The 14,406-nt window shown below is 37.9% G+C and overlaps 1 long non-coding RNA gene across 1 annotated transcript; it reads right to left on the reverse strand.

The window, feature by feature from the left end:
- Positions 1-1,820: 1,820 nt before the first annotated feature.
- On the reverse strand, positions 1,821-11,818 carry LOC117075782. Its single transcript, XR_004434116.1, has 3 exons — positions 11,556-11,818; positions 2,582-2,644; positions 1,821-2,443 (listed from the first exon to the last, which is right to left on the reverse strand). It is a non-coding gene; the product is annotated as an uncharacterized LOC117075782 (long non-coding RNA).
- Between the last annotated feature and the right edge of the window lie 2,588 nt (positions 11,819-14,406).

Below are 14,406 nucleotides of genomic sequence, written 5' to 3' on the forward strand. Positions count from 1 at the left end.
TTCCACAGAGGGCATGCTTTGGTTTGTAAATTGACTGTTAACTCTTGAGAGTTCTGTCTTGGCGCACATGTTGAACTTGCCATGTAGAGTATCTGGTGAATGGGGAGGTAAAAGGTAAAAGGCTATATTTGTATTTCTTTTTATATTTTTATTTTTTGGAGACGGAGTTTCTCTCTTGTTGCCCAGGCTGGAGTGCAATGGCATGATCTCAGCTCACTGCAACCTCTGTCACCCAGGTTCAAGTGATTCTCCTGCCTCAGCCTCCCAAGTAGCTGGGATTACAGGCACCCACCACCAAGCCTGGCTAATTTTAATTTTTATATTTTTAGTAAAGATGGGGTTTCACTACACTGACCAGGCTGGTCTCAAACTCCTGACCTCAGGTGAGCCATCTGCTTTGGCCTCCCAAAGTGCTGGGATTATAGGTGTGAGCCATTATGGCAAGCCTTTTTTTTTTTTTTTTTTTTTTTTGACACAGGATCTCTCTATCACGCATTCTGGAGCATGGTGGTGTGATCACAGCTCACTGCAGCCTTGACTTCCCAGACTCAAGCAATACTCCCACCTCAGCCTCTTGAGTAGATGGGACCACAGGCTTGCACAACCTTGTGTTGCTAATTTTTTAATATTTTTTTGTAGGGAAAGGGTCTCATTATGTTGCCCAGGATGGTCTCCTGGGCAACATAATGAGACCCTTTCCCTATAAAAAATAAAAAGTTGCTCCTCCTGCCTTGGCCTCCCAAAGTGCTGTGATTGTAGCTGTGAGCCACTGTGCCTGGCTCTATATTTGCATTTCTAAAGGGCTAAGTAGGAAGTGGAGAATTAGATTTAAAAAGGATAGGAAATGATAAGAACAGATAAAACAAGAATTAAACTATATCTTAGAAAAATGGGACTACTCAGTTACAAATCTCCACTGCCAAGTTCAATTCCATTTTTATGGGATTTGGACACCATATTCATTCTGGCTACTTCCTGCTAAAATGGGTCATAGTCATTGGGAATCAGAATGGAAGAGGTCTACTTGGAGTTGGAAATATTCATGAGTACTCAGACTTACAGATGTTTGTTGGAGCAATATGGTGCAAGGTCTCCAGAGTCCCTGGGAAAGCGTGTCTTGCATTCCCACAGAGAGGGTGCAACAGCAGTAAACACTACAACAGAGGGATATGCCTATCCCTGCAATTAAGGCCAGTGTTACAAGCAGCTTTTGCCACCAGGATGGTTCTGACCCAGATTTGGATAGTAACCACTGGTCTAGGGACAATGTGGGTTCAGACATAGCTTCGATTTGTTGATGCATATCTCGCAGGGCTATCTGAGACATTTCCCAAATTATCTGGGATGTATACATAGCAATTGATCTTAATTATCATGCAGGATCCCCACTGCCAGTTGTAACCGGATATGATGACAGGTTAGCTAAATATATATTTAGCAGGCTACAGAAAGTATATGAATATCCATGAAGGTAGTCGTAAGCCCTGTCTAGTTCTTGAGAATGGATCAGTTTAGGTAAATACCTGCACCTCCTCCAGGAGGTGGCATTGCAGATGGGCTAGGCCTCTGCATGTAATGAAGGCAAACAGATTTTTAATAAGAGGCATTTCTATGGAAACAGAAGAGAAATAAATCTTAACGTTCGGAACAGTCTATCCAGATGTTAGACTCAAAGCGTCTTTAAGTTACAGAGGATTCAGTGACAGTCTGAAATGTTTTTCTTACACGTACTACAAGGAATAATGAATAATGTAGTAGTAATTTCATTGAGACCATATTAGAAAAATGGAAGAAAAAATTGAAAGCATTAACTTGGGACTTGTAGCCTGGAAAGAATTCAGGATTTAGTCCAAATTTCAAAAATATAATAACTCAAAAACAATGGACAAGACTGGAATCTAACAGGAGGGGTACTATGATCTTTTTCTGACACAATTTTTCTCCAGTGTCCATGTTTACTAAAGATAAGTTGTAGTAGGACAAATTTATTTGCAAAATTAGGTTTTTGTCTTGTTATACTTGGTCTGAGTATTTGCATAAAATGCAGCAAGAACAATTATTTGCCATATAGGCTGTTTTTAAAATTACTTTGCTGAACTTTGATCCATAAGAAAGTTTAGATTAGATTTTTTTTAAGCCTAAAGCCCAGACACAGATTTATCTGTGCCCAGAAATACTTCTATGGATTTGAGTGAATTCCTACCCTCTTGAGGGGCCAAAATAACTTTGAGCCCCTGGGCCTATCAGAAAAATGACATTCGTTACTTACCACAGATCAGGAAACCCTGCACAGAGACTGTGTAGACAAAGTGTGAAGCCAGTTTTCCCAAGGGGGTTTTTATTGGCTGTATAAGTCAACTTTGATTCCTTAGTCTGTTTCCATCTGAAAGTATGCCATTCCAGTCAGAGCCTTGGTAAAATAACCAGTTTCTCCAGTGGTGCCCTGCCACAAAAGAAAACAGATTCTTATTGAACTTATGCAAATAAGTGTACTCCCATAAATTAAGTATACTTACAAATAATTTTCAAATTCTGGGGAAATCAGGTAGAGAGAAAGAAATACATTCCAATTTCTGCTCACAAGAGTTTACTTTATCCAACTGTTAAAAGCTGCAAATAACTTGAAAGAAGGGTTTTCTCAACTCTGAAAAACAAAATAAAAAGAGCAATCAAATGTTTTAAACAAAAAGTGATAGAACATTACTTCAATCTTTTGTTATTTCAGTGCATGCAATTAACTCCTGTGCTGTTCAATATGGAATCAGCAATCCTCATGAATATATCAGTTTTCTGTGAGAGTCCTGGAAGCTTTTCTCTCTATTTAGTCCAATGGCACAGTCTCTAAAGTTAACAGAAACCTGTATTTAAGAGTACTCCTCAGAGTTCAATAGCTGATTATAAACTGCCCTATGAAAGGATCAAAGTAAAACAACCATTGTGGACGGCAAAAGTCTTAGAACAGCCATGGTTAAAGACATAATTGACTAAAAATTTTGGTTACTTTTATGGCATACAACAATTTTACATAATAATCACTACTGACAACATATTAAGACATATCAGAATCATAAGAATCTCATGCAAGTTTGGAACACATACTGATAACACATTTATATAAATATAATCTAAAGAAGGTTAAACACCATTTCATATTTCACAATGCTTTCTGTATGATTTTAACATGCCAAATCAACTATGTCTCTTTTGGACTTTAGGGTACTGAATATCTAAAAGGAATAACCAGAGCAAAAAAAGGCTTAATTTAGAAATTAACTTTGGAAAGTTTGTCAAATATTAAATGTTTAAACACTTGATGTTACAAAATGGAATTCCAGGTCTTTATAAGGAAAAGGGAAAATCTTTGCTCATTGATAGAGGGTAGACGCAGCTTTCCAAAAAAAAAAAAAAACCCAATAAAGACAGCATGAGGCCAACTAAATCTGTCTCTATTCTCTTCCCTTTTTTTCTTCTGTCACTTGTTCAAAAGGCAAAAAAAAGCTTTTGTTATCCTTTAATGTTACATGAAAATTCTGTTCAAAAGAGAAAGCTGGCCGGGTGCAGTGGCTCACACCTGTAATCCCAGCACTTTGGGTAGCAGAGGAGGGCAGATCACTTGAGGCCAGGAGTTCGAGACCAGCCTGGCCAACATGGCAAAACCTCATATGAACTCCAAATACCTGAGACAGGTCTCAGTTAATTTAGAAAGTTTATTTTGCCAGGGTTGTGGATGCACACCCGTGACACAGCCTGAGGGTCCTGATGACATGTGCCCAAGGTGGTCAGGGAACATGTTGGTCAGGGAACATTTTAGGAATACATGAGACATCAATCAATATATGTAAGATGTACATTGGTTCCATCCAGAAAGGTGGGACAATTCAAGCAGGGAGGAGGCTTCCAGGTCATAGGTAGGTGAGACACAAATGGTTGCATTATTTTGAGTTTCTGATTAGCCTTTCTGAAGGAGACAATCAGATATGCATTTATCTCAATGAGCAGAGGGATGACTTTGAATAGGAAACAAAATGGGAGGCAGGTTTGCCCTAAGTAGTTCCCAGCTTGACTTTTCCCTTTAGCTTAGTGATTTCGGGGCCCTAAAATTTGTTTTCCTTTCACATTTCTCCCCTTTTTAAAAATCTTTTGGAGAAAGCATTTTATAAGAAAATGAGCCTCTGGTCTCAGGTTTTTTCTGATCTCTCATGGCTAGGATGGTTTATTCTTAGAGTTATTAGGAAGGCTCATTTTTAGCAGGTTAAATCTCATGTCGTATGAAGAGAAAATAAGGGGAGGAAGGGAGAAAAACAACAACAAACGAAAGAACAATCCTGGAAAATAATATAGGCCACATTACTCTGAAATCCATACATCAGTAGGCAGTTATGAAAGTGGCTTACGTGTGCAAATAAGTTGCTTTTATTTTCTACTGAAGTTTAAGTTGTCTAGATTCAGTTGACAGGGATTTAAGAAAACATAGCTTAGTTTTCAGAGATTTAAAATTAGGAAAAATGGAGGGTGATGGAAAAGGAAGGAGAAAAAAATTGAAAACATTGTTTTTGAGACTTATAGCCAGGAAAAATTAGAATTCAGACCATACTGTAGAAAATAATAAAAAATGAAAAACATCAGGCAAGACTAGAATCTAACAACAGGTGTACTATAGTTTTTGAAACGTAATTTTTCTCTCTCTAGTTTCCCAGTTTTACTAAAGAGAAATCATGGTAGGACCAATTTGCTTTATTATACTTGGCCAGATTATTTGTATAAAATGCAGCAAGAAAGGCCAGGTGCAGTAGCTCATGCCTGTAATCCCAGCACTTTGGGAGGCCGAGGCGGGCAGATCACAAGGTCAGGAGATTGAGACCAGCCTGGCTAACATGGCGAAACCCTGTCTCTACTAAAAATACAAAAAATTAGCTGGGCGTGGTGGCACATGCCTATAGTCCCAGCTACTCGGGAGACTGAGGTAGGAGAATTGCTTGAACCTGAATTGCTTGAGAGGCAGATGTTGCAGTGAGCTGAGATCACATCACTGCACTCCAGCCTGGGTGACAGAATGAGACTCTGTCTCAAAAAAAAAAAAAAAAAATGCAGCAAGAATTTTTTTTTTTTTTTTTGAGATGGAATCTCACTCTGTCACCCAGGCTGGAGTGCAATGGCATGGTCTCAGCTCACTGCAACCTCCACGTCCTGGGTTCAAGCAATTATCCTGCCTCCGCTTCCCAATTAGCTGGGACTACAGGCATGTGCTACTATGCCTGGCTAATTTTTTAAATATTTTTATTAGAGATGGGGTTTCACTATGTTGGCCAGGCTGGTCTCGAACTCCTAATCTCATGGTTCTGCCCACCTCGGCCTCCCAAAGTGCTGAGATTACAGGTGTAAGCCACTATGCCTGTCTAAGAATAATTATTTTTTACATAGGCTTTTAAAATTGGCTTTGATGGAACTTTGTTCCATAGAAGGAATCTCAGATAAGACTTTTTAAAACCAAGCCCAGCCATGGATTTGTATCATCAAATACCTATGAGTTGGGTGAATTTTTCCCCTTCTGAGGTCCCGAGATAACTTGGGGCTCCTGGGCTGTCAGAAAGTGACATTCCTTACTTACCACAGGTCAGGAAACCTCTACAGGGACTATGTAAACAAGGTATGAGGCCAGTTTTCCCAAGGCACTTTTATTGGCTCTATAAGTCAAGTTTGATTCCTTACAGGAAAGCACACCATTCCAGTCAAAGCCTTGGTAAAATCACCAGTTTCCCCAATTGTGTCCTATTTCATTTACAAATGAAAACAGATTCTTACTGCACTTAAGCAAATAACAATATTGCCATAAGTTAAGATTGCTCACAAATAGTTTCCAAATTCTGGAGAAATGTGGTAGAGAGAAATATGCTCCAAATTTTTTTCATAGTAATATATTTAATTGTTAAAAGCTGTCAATAGGCTAGGCGTGGTGGCTCACACCTGTAATCCCAGCACTCTGGGAGGATGAGGCATGCGGATCACCTGAGGTTAGGAGTTTGAGACCAGCCTAACCAACATGGAGAAACCCTATCTCAACTAAACATACAAAGTTAGCCAGGTGTGGTGGCACATGCCATAATCCTAGCTACTTGGGAGACTGAGGCAGGAGAATTGCTTGAACTAGGGGGCAGAGGTTGTGGTGAGCCAAGATTGTGCCATTGCACTGCAGCCTGGGCAAAAGGTGCAAAACTGTGTCAAAAAAAAAAAAAAGTTGTCAATAGCTCAAAAGAAAAGTTTCCTTGACTCTGAAAAACAAAAGGATCAGCAACATTTTAAGCAAAAATGTCAAAAAGATTACTTCAGTCTTTTTACTTCAGTCCATGCAGTTAATTCCTATTCTGCTTAATATTCATGAACATTTCAGCTCTCCATGAATCCTGAATGTTTTTCCTCTATTCTGATGTCACAATCTTCAAAGTTATCAGAAACCTGCATTCAAGAGCACCTGTTTGAGTTTTATAGCTGATTATCAAACCACCTTCTAAAGAGGATCTAAACAAGATAATAATTGTCTGTGGATGACAAAAAGTTTTAGGGCAGCCATAGTCAAAGACACAATTGACAAGGAAATTTGTTGCCTCTGTGGCACACAATAATTTAACATAACAATTATAATTATTATGATAATGTACACTAAGTCATATCAGAATTATAGGAGTTTCCCCACAATTTTGGAACATATACCAATAACATATTTATACAAATACAGCCCAAAGAAAACCAAATAACATTTCATATTTGATAATGCTTTCGGTATAATTTTTATACCAAATAAGCCAAATATATCATTTTTGGGCTTTAGGAAATCTAATATCTTAAAGGATTAATTAGATCAGAAAAACACATAATTTATAATTCGATTTTGGAAAGTTTGTCAAATATCAAAGGTTTAAAACACTTGATATCACAAAATAGAATCACAGATCATTGTAAAATAAGTCATTCATTTAATCAAAATGATAACTCAAGGATTTCAACAAAGACAAAAACCTTAATTCTTTGAGAGAGGAGATTTAATTTACCAAACAATAAGCCCTAATAAAAACAAAATGAAGCCAATTAAATTTGCTTTCCAAAATTTTATAAACAACCTATAAAATTTTAGTATTGACCATAAGATATAACTTCCATAAGCCTTTTATAAACTTTATAACATTTATTAAGGAGTTGGTTAATGCTTCAAGAAAACTTTGTCAGTCTGACACAGGGGCCCATATGCTTGCATCAGTGTCTTGCATCAGTGTGCCTTTGACATTAATCATTAATTTATAGAAAAACTGAACTTATTTTATCTCTCAAATTGTCCCTCACAATCTCACACACTCACCTCTTCTGCAACAGCCTGTGGGTCTGAGGAGTTGAATAGCTTCAATTTCTGGCCCTATGTCTCAGGAATGCTTTTATTTTGATTGACATCTTCTACCAGGCCTGAAGATAAGGCTTTAATTACTGTCAGGGTTTTAAATTTAGCAGGACTTGGTGTCCTTTTTAGACCCAGGAGTAAAAGCCCTGTAATTGAATGTCACAACGACTTTGAAAGTACATACAGAAAGATATACAGATGCAATAACCTTAATTTTAAAAATGTTTATCACAGTTTTTTTTCTAAGCAAACCAAAACTTAATAATAATGGCATAGAAAATAATTTGATAAAATGTAAAATCTGTTAGGCCAGTTACCAAAAAGCAAAAGAAAAGACCTTCTGCAGTGTGCAGAATATTCTGTTGGAAGAAAACATTTCCTTTAGACCTTTAAGAAAACATTGTTAGTATCAGGCCACAACAAACATAACTAGAGGGGAAAAAAAATTTATATGAGCTGAAAATGAGTCGAAGGAGAGCATTTCTATTTCATGCCTTTTAAAAGGGGAGAGAAAACCAAAAACGGTGAGATGCAATAAAAGTTGAACTTTGAGTTTAAAAAAATTAAAATCACTTATAATTTATGAGTAAATCAATCTCTTAAGAAAATTTTATTGTTGTAATCAACTCTTTAATGTATAAGTGATTTTTAAAACTCAATCTCTAGAAAGACCATTGTAATTTCCCTTTAATTACAGACAACTTTATCATATAAGTGTTTGTTGTTGTTGTTGTTGTTTTAAATAAATCCTCTTATTGTGACTTACACAGACCATCCATAACATGCTTGGACTTTCTGGTTTTTTCTGAACATCCCTCTTTCTTAAACAGTCGTTTTATTCTAGGACTGAATTTACCATACAAGATTATTTCTCATATAAAATTATTTCTCTTTAAGCTTTCTTACCAAAAAAATACCTCTTTCTATAACTTTCTTTACGCCTCCTTTATTTCCTTGTTCCCTTTACCTTGTGTTATACATAACCTTTAAATAAGCTTTGAATTAGACACGAATTGTTCACCTTTTTAAAAAGGACACTTTTTGTTTTTTTTTTTTTGAGATGGAGTCTCAGTCTGTCACCCTGGCTGGAGTGCAATGACATGGTCTCTGCTCACTGCAACCTCTGCCTCCCAAGTTCAATTGATTCTCCTGCCTCAGCCTCTCAAGTAGCTGGGACTACAGGCACATGCCACCACACCTGGCTAATTTTTGTATTTTTAGTAGAGACGGGGTTTCACTATGTTGGCCAGGTCTCGATCTCCTGACCTCATGATCCACCTGCTTCGGTCTCCCAAAGTACTGGGATTACAGGTGTGAGCCACTGTGCTCAACCAAAAGGACACTCATTTTTTTAAAGAAAGGATGAGGTTTTCCTACAATATATATTTTTATTGAAATATCTATTATTTAATTTAATATACCTTTAGATTCTAAATTATGAGAAGTTTTGTCTACAAGTATTTATCCCATTACGTTTACCTAATTATTTTATTTTAATTATTTATCTAGATTATTTATGAAAACTGTGATTGTCATCATTTAAACTTATGAAACTTTCCATTGCAAAATTTTAACTGAGATAGTGAAAAAGACATGACCTGAGTCCATCTTGCTTCTAACCTCTAAGCTGTCCTTGTTCATTCCTGGGCATAAGTCAAATTCACTTTGGGAGAAACATAGCTTATAGTTAAGCTTTGAAACAAAGATGATAAAAGTCCTTTTCCAAACAAACCACCTTACTGCCTGTGGACTACATTGCCTAAAACCACAAGATTAGAAGTCATGGTAATTTTACTAAATAATTCAAGATGTAGCTGTTTTCATTAAACCAATATCAATGTCTTACTTATTAAAAATTATACAAGCAGCCAGACACAGTGGCTCATGCCTGTAATCTCAGAACTTTGGGAGGCTGAGGTGGACGGATCACCTGAGGTTGGGAATTTGAGACCAGCCTGACCAACATGGAGAAACGCTGTCTCTACTAAAAATACAAAATGAGCCATGCATGGTGGCACATGCCTATAATCCCAGCTACTTGGGAGGCTGAGGCAGGAAAATCACTTGAACCTGGGAGGTGGAGGTTACTGAGAGCCAAGATTGGGCCATTGCACTCCAGCCTGGGCAACAAGAGTTAAACTGTCTCAAAAAAAAAAAAAAATTACACAAGTAAAGATCATTCTGTTTTGGGCTGGATTTATAGTTTTATAACCCCTGTGCTAAATTTTGACACCTTATGTATTTGCCAGGGAGAAGTATGGTATTGCTTGATCAATAAATGCAAGCAAAAATGTTTGCTGGCAATTCTTAAGACATTTCTAATATTACTTTACCAATAATTTTAAAGCTAACTTATTTATTAAAGATTTTCTTAAGTTACATAAACTTGAAAGAGCATTTGACTAGTCTTTCCTTTTTTCTGAAAACTTATTTGATTTTAGTGCTTTTATTTTTCTTTAAGCCAATTAATTAGACCTCTTTTCTATATTTTTAGAAGCAAAACATTGTATACACAATACATAAAGACATAGCTGTATTAGGCATACTGATGGAAGTACATCTTAAAGATTCCTAAGATCGCCATTTTTTTCCCCTATCTTAGACTTGCGAACTCTTGATAACCTGTTTCATTACCCTGACAGTTGTCAGCTAAATAGCTGTAAATCTGCATATTGAAGGAAACAACTCTTAGATGAAAAATCAGATAGCAAAATTTACATCTCAAATTACAGAGAGATAAAGTCTGGTGGTGCTAGAGGGAGATTAAAGATGGATGCCAAATCAAACATAAAATTATTGAAATCTATCATAATATTGTACAAGAAGCACACTTTTATTTAGATAGGGACTACCTATTTTTTAACTGGATCACTGAGCTCTAGGCAGAGTACACACTGAATCCTTGGTCTCCAAAAAGGGAGAATTATTATGAGGCTAGACCATGTGATGTTTTTTACAGTGCACTTAAAAAGTTTTTTTAAACATAGACATTTCTAAGTGTCTAAACTACGCTTTTCCTTAAAAGTCGAAGAGTAGTCTCTGTTGTGATAACTATTTTAGTCAATAAATCAGGTGACACAATACAAAAGCAAGCAGTTTAAGAGCTGAGACAAACTTGCCTGTTTACACTCTTGGCGTTCCATAAGGAAAAGTGAAAAATATGTTTCTCCTTCAAAGGGAGTCTGGTGACTTCTCCATTTTCTTTAAGGAACCACAGGCTATTATAAACTATTGTAGGTCCCTCATGCAGCAGAGGGTGCAAGAGAAAGGAGAGACAGCAGAAACAAATGAAGAAAACAGAATTCAGTCAACTAAGAAAAACTTTTGTTCAAAGAGGAAAAAAAGACAAAGTCCTAGGAGAAAAAAACAAAAACAAAAACACGAAGACCTTTTAAATACAAGCACACACACATGCACACATATACACACACATCCTGGATGTTAGCTTTTAATTAAGCTGACTTTTTACCATTGAACTCCTTTAAAAGAACCTTTTTAAATCTCATTACCATATTTCAACTAGGACAAATTGCTGCTATTAAGGGAGGAGACCACCCCTCATATTGTCTTATGCCCAATTTCTGCCTCCAAAGAAACAAGAAGTAAAAGCTAAAAGGCAGAAATGAAATCCGCAGGAAGACAGCCCAGAGCTGTGCCCTGGGCCTGGTAGCTAAACATCAACCCCTGACTTAGCTGCTTGTGTTACCTATAGATTCCAGACATTGTATGAAAAAGCATCGTGAAAATCCTGTCCCGTTCTGTTCTGATTACAGGTGCATGCAGCCCCCAGTCGTGTACTCCCTGCTTGCTCAATCGAACACGACCCTCTCACATGGACTCCCTTAGAGTTGTAAGCCCTTAAAAGGGACAGGAATTGCTCACTCAAAGAACTCAGTTTTTTGAGATGTAAGTCTGCCAACGCTTCCGGCCAAATAAAGCCCTTTCCTTCCTCAACTCGGTGTCTGGGGGGTTTTGTCTGTGGCTCGTCCTGCTACATTTCTTGGTGCCCCGACCAGGAAGCGAGGTGATTAGCGGATGGTCGAGGCAGCCCCTTAGGCGGCTTAGGCCTGCCCTGTGGAGCATCCCTGTGGGGGACCCCAGACAGCTTTAGCAACATGAATCCTGAGAGCACTCCCGGGTAGGCAATTGCCCTGGTGGAACACCTCACCAGAGCAGTGCACGATAGGGCCCCGTGGAGGATCCACGCAGTGGCTGAACACCGAGAAGGAATCGGCGCTTGGGGTCCAGACATCTGGAACACGGTAAGACCGGTCTTGGAACTTGCCCACTCCATCTGAGTGGAAGCATGGCCTGATCACCCACAGCATGCCTTTATCAGCAACTTGGTTTTGGTTTTGATTTTGACTAGATTTGTACTCTTTTGGTTTCGATTTCGGTATTGACTTTTGGTTTTGAACTGTTTTGGCTTTGATTTCGATTCTGACTTGGCTCAAATTGCCTGATGAATGAGTAACTCCTTATCCATGCTTTGGTTTTAGTGTGAATTGCTTGGGGAGTGAGTGGAGTGAGTGGCTTTTTGCCCCCTTTTCCCTTCCCTCTTTGTGGTAAGAGTGTTGTTCTGTTTCCAGAGAGGAAAATGAGTAAAACACAAAGTAAGCCTACCCCATTGGGAATGATGTTAAAGAATTTCAAGAAAGGATTCAATGGGGACTATGGAATTGCTATCACACCTGGAAAGCTTAAGGCTTTGTGTGAGATAGATTGGCCAGCATTAGAGGTGGGATGGCCATCACAAGGAAGCCTAGACAGGTCCCTAGTTTCAAAGGTATGACACAAAGTAACTGGTAAATCAGGACACCCAGGTCAGTTTCCATATATAGATACTTGGTTGCAGCTGGTTTTAGACCCCCTACAGTGGTTAAGAGGACAGGCAGCAGTAGTACTAGTGGCAAAGGGACAGACAGCCAAGGAAGAAAGAGTAGCTCCACTCCCGCCGGTCCCTCCCCTAGAGGAAGAGGAAGGAGAGAGGAGAATAGCAGCATAAGCGGCTGGCAGAGGCAAGGAAAGACCAGCAGAGAGAAGAGAGAGAGAGAGAGAGGAGAGAAAGAGAGAGAGGGGAAAGAGAAAGAGAGAGAGCTAAAAGAGAGAGAGAGAGGAAAGAGAGAGGAAAAGAGGCAAAGAGAAAAGGGAGAGAGAGAGAGGCAGAGACAGAAGGACAAAGAGGGAGTCAAAGAGAGAGAGAGGCAGAGAGAGAGAGGAAGAGACAGAGACAGAAAGTCAAAGAGAGAAAGAAAGAGAGAGAGAGAGAGAGACATACAAGTAGTTAAGAAAAAAACAGTGTATCCTATTCCTTTAAAAGCCAAGGTAAATTTAGAACCTATAATTGATAATTAAAGGTGTTCTCCATGACCATATAACACTCCACTACTACTTTGTTGTCAGTGTAAACAAGGGCATAGCCTGGAAGGACTGAAACCACTGACAACCCGTAGCCTTCCTATCAAAATTCCTTAACCCAGTAACCCACAGATGGCCCAAATACATTCAATCTGTAGCAGCAATGGTTTTGCTAACAGAAAAAAGTAGAAAAATAACTTTTAAAGGAAACCTCACTGTGAGCAGCACACCTCACCAGTTCAGAACTATCCTAAGTTTTAAAAAAAAAGAGAGAGAGAGAGAGGAAGGCAGGGGAGAATTTATGTGAAAAAAATGTTATATAGTAAACTCTTGTCATAAAATAAATTGATTGTTTAAAGAAAGGGATGTTTGCAATAAGTCAGAAAGTTGAGATATGTCAAAGAATTGTCTGTGAAAGTTGTGAAAGAAGAAAAAAAGTGTGTTATAAAAAAGGAATTTATGCAAGAAATGTTATATAATTGAAAAGTAATTAGGCCTCCTAAATGTAAAACTACTGAAGAAAAAGTTTATGTGCAAAGTGTATAAGAAAAGTAAAATATACTTGTAGTAAAAGGGTTATAAGGAGGCATAAAAATGTGGATTTTTACCTACATTAAAAGGTTAAAAAAATTTTTGCTTTGAAGGTTTAAGCAAGTTTTAAAATGTTAATTGTAAAGGAAATTCTGTGTGTAAACATATTGGCTAGAGTTAAAGGGGCATCATCCAGTTTTTCTGTGAACTGGACATTAAAACAAATATACAACAGGTTTTTCTTAAAGCACTAACCTGCTCTTTAACAAAAATTATAAAGGCTAAAAAGAGTCTATAAAAATCTTACCTTATGGTCAGACATTAAAAATTGAATAAATATGTCTACAAAGTTTTATTAAAACTAAGTTTAACATTAATAACACACTAACATAAAGGTGACATTTAGCTTACTTGGTATGAAAATCATATAGAAAGCATTGTCAAATATAAAATGTTGTTTGGCTTTCTTTGGTCTAAAAACTAGTAAAAATAGGTGCTAAAGGAAATTTCTCAGTAAGAAGGCACCAAGAACTATAAAGTCTGCTGCCGATGTCCCCATGTTTAAAACAAAAGGTCAATTTCTTAGAAATTATATACTTGGTTTATCTTCCACTTTCCTTTCCCTCACAACTAAAAGTCTTTTAGCACACGTACCACCCCTAGAATTTCCGGTAAACCAGTGCCAGCCTGAAGATCACGTTCTCATCAAAGGGTGAAAGAAGAAAACCTCGAGCCAGCCTGGGAAGGACCCTACCTTGTGCTGCTAACCACTGAGACGGCTGTTTGTACAGTGAAAAAGGGATGGACTCATCATATCCTAGTCAAGGAAGTGCCATGCCCTCCAGAGTCGTGGGCCATAGTCACAGGAGAAAACCCAACCAAACTAAAGCTAAGAAAAATTTAACTCTTTCATCTATTCTATTACTCTTTCTTCTTTCCTCGCTCTATTGCTGACCATCTAGTTATTAACATAACCAAGTGAATTTCATCTCAAACTATCACATTTAATGCTTGCCTTGTTATACCCTGTGGGGACTTGCCAAGTCAAAGACAGCTCTCTGCTTCAGAAAAGTACCTCTGTCCCTCCTGACTCTCCTCAGACTGGGCATTAGTAAATTGGGACCATTTAA

The sequence above is a fragment of the Trachypithecus francoisi genome, unplaced genomic scaffold (genome assembly GCF_009764315.1).
Source record: "Trachypithecus francoisi isolate TF-2019V2 unplaced genomic scaffold, Tfra_2.0 Lachesis_group5, whole genome shotgun sequence".
Lineage (NCBI taxonomy): Eukaryota > Metazoa > Chordata > Mammalia > Primates > Cercopithecidae > Trachypithecus > Trachypithecus francoisi.